This window comes from Silene latifolia, chromosome 4, assembly GCF_048544455.1.
Source record: "Silene latifolia isolate original U9 population chromosome 4, ASM4854445v1, whole genome shotgun sequence".
Taxonomy (NCBI): domain Eukaryota; kingdom Viridiplantae; phylum Streptophyta; class Magnoliopsida; order Caryophyllales; family Caryophyllaceae; genus Silene; species Silene latifolia.
This window is the reverse complement of record NC_133529.1, coordinates 61,211,107-61,218,434: the sequence shown is the minus strand read 5'-3', so window position 1 is coordinate 61,218,434 and position 7,328 is coordinate 61,211,107. Positions and strand designations below refer to the sequence as shown.

General features: G+C 38.5%; 1 non-coding gene across 1 annotated transcript; it reads left to right on the top strand.

Annotated features, from left to right (window-relative positions):
• Window positions 1-3,020: 3,020 nt before the first annotated feature.
• Window positions 3,021-3,127, top strand: LOC141654337 (small nucleolar RNA R71). Its single transcript, XR_012547897.1, has one exon. It is a non-coding gene; the product is annotated as a small nucleolar RNA R71 (small nucleolar RNA).
• The last annotated feature ends 4,201 nt before the right edge of the window (window positions 3,128-7,328 follow it).

Genomic DNA, 7,328 nt, shown 5'->3' with positions numbered 1-7,328 from the left:
AGAGCATTGTATGGCTCGGTAAATTCCCTCCCAATGTTCAAGGCCGACTTAAGAAGAATACAATCGAGTTTGATAAGATGATTTGTGCCATTTCTAGCTATCAAAGTATTCCCAATGACCTTATGCCATACTCTAATGCCCGGATGGTGGACTAAGAGGGTTTAAAATACCCGCTATATTTGAAAATGCAGTGGAGGACGAGCGGACCAGGTGCCGGGACGCTCGGATTCTTCAATGTTTGGCTCAGGAAAAGACGCCACAGGACGAGCGTCTTTATGGAAAGACGAGCGGATTCTTTGTGGAGGGACGAGCGTCTTTCTGGGTGGACGCTCAGATTCCTTTACAGAGAAAATCCCAGATTTATGCAGCAAAAAGACGAGCGTATTTTGTGAAGGACGACCGTCCAGAATGAGACGAGCGGATTCTCAGCTGAGACGCTCGGATTCTTTGTCAGACCAGATTTTTGATTTCTGCAGCTCTACCAGACGAGCGTCTGGTGACTTTGGACGCTCGGGTTTCTTCAGGACGAGCGGATTGTCCATTTGGCCGCTCGGATTCTTCCTTGACCACACGGATTTAGGTCCATCCGTGGGTACTTCGTAACCCGTGTCATTTTCATTCTTCAATTCTCGTGTTCTTCATTGTAGGGGCACTACAAAGGCATGAATAGCCTAGGCAATTGCTATGCCCACACTAAGGTAAATCACTACACATCAATAAAATCATAAGTCCCTCCCTCACTTCTCTCGAAATGATGAATATCTTGATCAAGGCACAAAAATATAAATCCAAAAATGACAAAAATGCAATGTAATAATTGAAATGCAAGTTAGGGAGTTAGAATATTTACAAATGGTGGTTTAGGGAGGACTCCACCAAACTCTCATCCAATGTGAGATGTCAAGGGGGCATGTTCAAGGTGTTGTTGATGTTACTCAACACCTTGAAGAAGTAGTCGAAAGTTTGCTCATTATCATGATAAAGGTCCTCAATAGATTTTTGCACTTGTTGTTCTTCATGATGGTATTGGTTCATAGCATTACCAATATAGGGATTGAATATCCCTTCAAACTCATCATCCCAAAGACCGCAAACTTCGTCTACTTGATCATTAAAAATTTCTTGAGTTGATAGAGACAACTCTCCTTCTTTCTTATTTTGGCCAATGAGGCATCTTCTTCACTTGTCATGGGTGAGCTTTTCAAGCTCTCATTGTTGCTATTTCCTTGTTCTTGTGATGAAGCATCATCCACTTTCTTTTTCCATTGAAATTCCAACTTCTTCCTATCATCCTTCCGGCTATAGTGATCAACCATAAAACATGACTCATGCAATCGGGGAGCTCTCATGGTCTTGTCAAGATTGAAAGTGATGGTTTCATCTCCCACTTCAAGGGTGAGCTCTCCATGCTTCACATCGATCACCGCTCCCGTGGTGTGCAAGAAAGGTCTTCCTAAGATAATAGGAATGTTGGAGTCTTCTTCCATGTCAACAATAACAAAATCCACCGGGATGAAGAATTTTCTAATTCTCACGGCAACATCTTCCCATACCCTAAAGGTGTCTTTGTCGATCTATCCGCCATTTGAAGCGTGATGTTGGTACATTTGAGTTCTCCCATTCCTAGCCTCTTGCTAACCGAATATGGCATGACACTAAAACTTTCCCCAAGGTCACATAAAGCTTTGTTGATTGTAGTGTCACCAATAGTGCATGGAATGGAGAAACTTCCCTGATCCTTGAGCTTTGGAGGTGAACTCCCTTGAAGGATGGCACTACTCACCTTAGTGAAGGCGATAGTCTCAAGCTTCCGGATTGATTTCTTCTTCGTAAGGATGTCCTTCATGTACTTTGCATAGGCCGGAACATGATTGATCAATTCCGTGAAAGGAATCGAGACTTCTAAATTCTTTACAATTTCCATGAATTTTCCAAGTTGGTCATCAAACTTAGGCTTAGCTTGACGACTCGGGAATGGAAGTCTAATCACAATGGGCTCCTTCTCTTTGGCCTTTTCTTCACTTTTCTTTGAAACTTCTTGATTGGTGGGTTCTTCTTCCTTAGAGTTTTGCACAACTCTCTCCTTGTCACTAGCTTCCACAACTTCATCCTCAAATTGCTTCTTTGGCCCTTCATATCTCGTACCACTCCTCAAGTGAATGGCACTAACCGTTTCATGTCTTGGGGGATTACTTTGAGGTGGTAATTGCCCCTTTTGTCTTTGAGAGCTTGGAGATGCTAGTTGGGTCATTTGAGTTTACAACATTTTTGTGTGGGCTAGGATGTTGTTGATGGTGATGTCTTTTGCTTGGCTATCTTTTTGCATTTGAGTGAAAAATTCTTGTTGATTCTTTTGCATTTGGAGGACCGCTTTTTGAACATCAAAACCTTGGTCATTTTGTTGATTGTATGGAGTTTGATTTTGATAACCTTGGTTTTGGTTGTAAAAGGGTCTTTGATTTTGGTTTCTCATGGGAGGTGGGGTGTATGTTGGTTGAGGGTTTTGAACATTTTGACTTTTGTATGAGAGATTTGGGTGGAATTTGGTGTTTTCATTGTAATAGTTGGAATAAGGGGTACCACTTTTGTATGCTTGAAAAGCATTCACTTGCTCATTTGTTCCCCGACATTCACTTTGGTCATGTCCCAAAGTTCCACAATTCTCACATATCCCACTTGGGATTGATGAAGAAGCCACCATGGCATTAACATGATGCTTTGGTGATTTTGAGGCTTCTTCAAGCTTAGCCATAGCCTTCTCAAACTTTAAGTTGATGGTATCAATATGAGCACTAAGTTGAGCACCCCATTGAGTAATAGAGTCCACTTCATGCTTTCCTCCTCTAGTAGCCTTGCGAGGTCTACTATATTATGAATTATGGACCGCCATTTCCTCAATCTTGTTCCAAGTTTGATTATCGTCAACTTCGGTGAACATACCATTTGATCCCATGTTGAGAATGTTTCTTGAGTCTTCATAAAGACCATTCCAAAATTGTTGTACCAAGAACCACTCGCTAAGTCCATGATGAGGACATGAGCGACAAATTCCTTTGAATCGCTCCCAAGCTTCATACAAAGATTCTTCGTCCCTTTGCTTAAAACCCGTAATTTGAGCTCTTAGCATGTTAGTCTTTTCCGGAGGGTAGAATTTTTTGTAGAAATCTAGAGCCAAGTGTTGGAATATGTGTCCTCCGACAATAATGCGATCACAACTGTTGATCATGATGATCACATGTTTAAATCTTATTTTAAGAATACATGTGGGATGTAATAATTTTACAGTCAACTGGTCCACACATATCGGTAATGATTGGCTGACTAGAGTTTGACATTACTGTCGTGCGACGGTGGTGATCAGTTGATCCCATTAGGTCATACCTATAGGGAAATACTCTTAATTGATTATTTAATTAATCGTATGCCGATACGAGTTAATTAAATTGCTTAAAATTGACGGATGATTTTGTGAGTAAAGTTAATGTATCTTATTGTAATTTGATTAAATGAGACACGGTCTAAGTAATCGAATTGTTTTATTACTTAGATGAAATTATTGTTTACGGAAACAATTGAAACGGAATGAATAAATTATTATAAATACAGAATGTTGTAGTTTATAATTTGGAAACACTTTTGGTACAAGTAATTATGAATTACTATGTTAATTTTTATAAGTGACATATTTTATTAATATGTTGATTTTTAATTGTTAAAAATACATTTTATATATAAGATGTCATGTAATGTGACACATGTGACATATTGACAAAATCACAAATAAAATGGACTCATCCATTTTATGTGTGTGTACCGAAATGGAGGGAGTTTTAGGATAAAAATTGTGTTGATTATTTTTAAAGTGGAAAACACAATAATTACCTATAGTCTTAGCCTTGCATGCCTATCTTTTCTTGGGTAAAAAAACTAGCCCATGCATTGGACACATCTCTCCCTCCAACCGGTTTTACCAAGGGAATAGAGAGTGTTTCCTCTACAATTTTTATTCATTCACAATTATCATAAAAATTTCTAGTGTAAGAAATAAATATACTCTCTACAATTTGTGAAAATTCTAGAGAAATAAACTCACTAATCTCTTCTCTCTCAACCGAAAAACAAGAGAGAACAAAAATATTTTGTGTCAAAATTTTAAGTAAGACTAATCCTAATACTAGATCATATTATTTTAGTCTTTAAGAGTATTCCTTGGGTATTCATCTTTGGGAGGGATTCTATCCTTGAATCCTTGTTCATCCATTGTTGGAAAGCTCAAGAACTAACAAGAAGGAGATCTTGTTGGTGCCCATAAAACCGAAATCACATAGTAAGGAAAACGATTTCTTCTTTACTTCTATTTTTGTTTGCATGCATAAGATTTGTAATTATTTTATGACTAAATAATTTCTCACACATATGAATATGTAAATTAATGAGATTAATGAATTCTAACACCAAGTTCTTCCAAGAGTCAATTCCAAGAGTAGCCTTATCGAGGCTCTTCAACCATTGTTTAGCGGTACCAATTAGAGAAAAAGGAAATAAGACCCATCGAATTTGGTCTTGAGTCACTCCGGTTTGTGAAATCGCATCACAATAGTCACAAAAAGTCTCCATGTGGGAATGAGGGTCTTCACTAGGCATCCCCCCAAATTGGCTTCTTTCGACTAATTGGATAAACGCGGATTTCGCAATGAAATTTCCGGTTAAGTGTTGTGGTGTGGGAGTACCATTGGGTAGGTTCTCATCGGTTGGTACGGAATGTGATGAAAACTTAGGCATTGTGGGGTGATTGTGTGGTTGATTTTGTGTTGGGTTCTCCTCACCTTATCTTGCAAAAGGGTTGATGAACTCAATAGTATTTGGTTGAATATCTACAACCTCACCAATACCTCTTAAAGTATTTCTAGCAGTTCTTCTATTGGTTGTCAAAGTCCTTTCAATTTCGTGATCAATGGGTAACAAGTTACCTTGTGATCTTCTAGACATGCAAAATATCAAACAACTCGAAAACAATTAGAACAAACCTTGAGGAGTCTTACTTCCCCAAGGCAAAGAAAGACACAACTAATAACAATCAAAGAAAATCAAATCAAGTTAACACCGTCCCCGGCAACGGCGCCATTTTTGGTCGGTCCGCTTTGAGCTTAGATTTCGGTTACTTGTCGTTAAGAGCACCTAGACCAAAACAATATTTATAACTTCACAAACAACTCTACTACTAGTAAAGAGGCAAGTAAAGGTCGGATCCCAAGGGACGGGTATTGATGTAGGATTTTCGATTGCAAGTAGTGGTGTCTAGGGGTGTCACAATTTGGGTTGAGATAAGAAGATCACTAAACTAAATAACAATAAAAGTAAACAATCAAGATGACTAAAATGAGATGTAAACAATTGATTAAAAGCACTAGGGTGTCATGGGTTCATAGGGGATTCATGGGAATTGATCATACAAACATATTCTCAAATTATAAGCAAGCAATTATTGTTGTGATAGGATCGAGTTGGTTTATATCTTACAATCCTAGGAAGGTTTGGGTCCCGGAGCCGAATCGATTAGATTGTACAACACCTACAAGTCGAGTTAATCCTCCCTACTCAACTATATGCATGGTCTAATGAGACTCGAGTTGGTTTATGTCTTACAAGTCTCATTGAAAAGGTAAGTGATGGATAAAAAATGTAAGGATTCATAGGCTCGCATTTCATCAAACATAACATGTGCATAAGTTGAGATCACAACAAGCAAACAATCAAATTATGTGAACATATTAAATTAAGCATGAATCATCCCCCATGTTGGTTTCCCCTAATTCCCCATTAACCCTAGTTAAGGAAACTACTCACTCATTATCAAGTTTAACATGTTAACAAGGTTGTCAATCATATTAACAAAGCAAAACATGATGAATAAATGAAGATGATTAACAATAATTAAAAAGGGATTAAAAGAATTATACCTGGAGGTTATAAATGGTTACTGCCACCAAGTCTTAAAGTTCAGTGGAGATATGTTTGTTGGAACAGTCTGAACCTGCCTCGAACTTCTTTCATTTATTGGGCAAGCAGGCTTCAGAGGCTCTTAACCAGGGATAGGATTATCAGAATGGGGTTTGGTCAGGATGACACATGCTTTCTGTGTGCAGCTGCCCCTGAAACCCATGGACATCTTTTCTATAATTGTGAATTCAGTACTAAGTGCATCAGAGTACTGCAACAGAGATTGAGAATCACCTTTCCTCCGCAGTCCTTTGTTCAATGGTATGCATCTGGTAGAGGAAGGAGCAAATTGCAGCGTAAGTTTGTTTGTGCTTGCTTTGTTAGCCTTACTTATGAGATCTGGCATGCTAGGAATATAGCAAGGCTTCACGGGCAGATTGTCAGACCTGAGGTTCTGGTTTTTAAACTTATCAATAGCATCAAGCAACGATGGAGCAAGAGGAATCATCATATCTTGACTCAGCGTGACCAAGTTTGGATAGATAGTGTAGGAAATTATATTGGAAGTGATAGCCTTGTATTAAATTGTTTATATCTTATAGGACCTTATGTAATTGTTGGAGCTTATTCTTTATTAATATACTTACCCTTCACCAAAAAAAAAAAAAACAAAAGAATTATACCTAATGATGATTCCAAAATAATAATGCAAAGAATAATAGAAGTACTTGATGATTGATGGAAGGTTGTCAATGTCCCAATAAACCCAAATAATCTTCAATTACCCAAAATAAAAGATGAACAATAGAGAAATTAAGGAAATGAGATTTGTATTAATGCTTGATTAGAAGCTGATTACAAGATTAAAGAGAGATTAGAATAATATAAACTACACTAAAGATTGATAGGAAGAACATGATAATCTAATTAGACTAATGGGGTATTTATAGTGGGGATTAGGTGCACAAATTAGGGTTACTAAGGGCTTAAATGACGATTAAGTCCTTGAGGAATCGCTCCTCTCAAGAAAAGATGCGGGTCTCCTTTTAGCTAGTCTTTCAAAAATATGCGCATCTCGAATAAAGAAAGAAGGGGACGTGTTGCTCTGGAGGACAATCCGAGCGTCCAAAAGGTCGGGACGAGCGGATTGTGTAGCTTCTGGAGGAGCGGCCTGGCAGCTTGGACGAGCGGCCTGGGGAGCTTCTGGACGGGCGTCCCGATAGGTGAGACGCTCGGATCTTGGCTCAGCTTGCCATTTCTTCTTTTCTTCTTTTCTTCTTCCAATAATCCTCCGGGATTTTGTCCGGGATGCAAGGATCTTCTTCATCATTGCCCATCTACTACATTATGTACAAAGGCCTTCTAGTCTTGTATTCTCTTTGATGCTT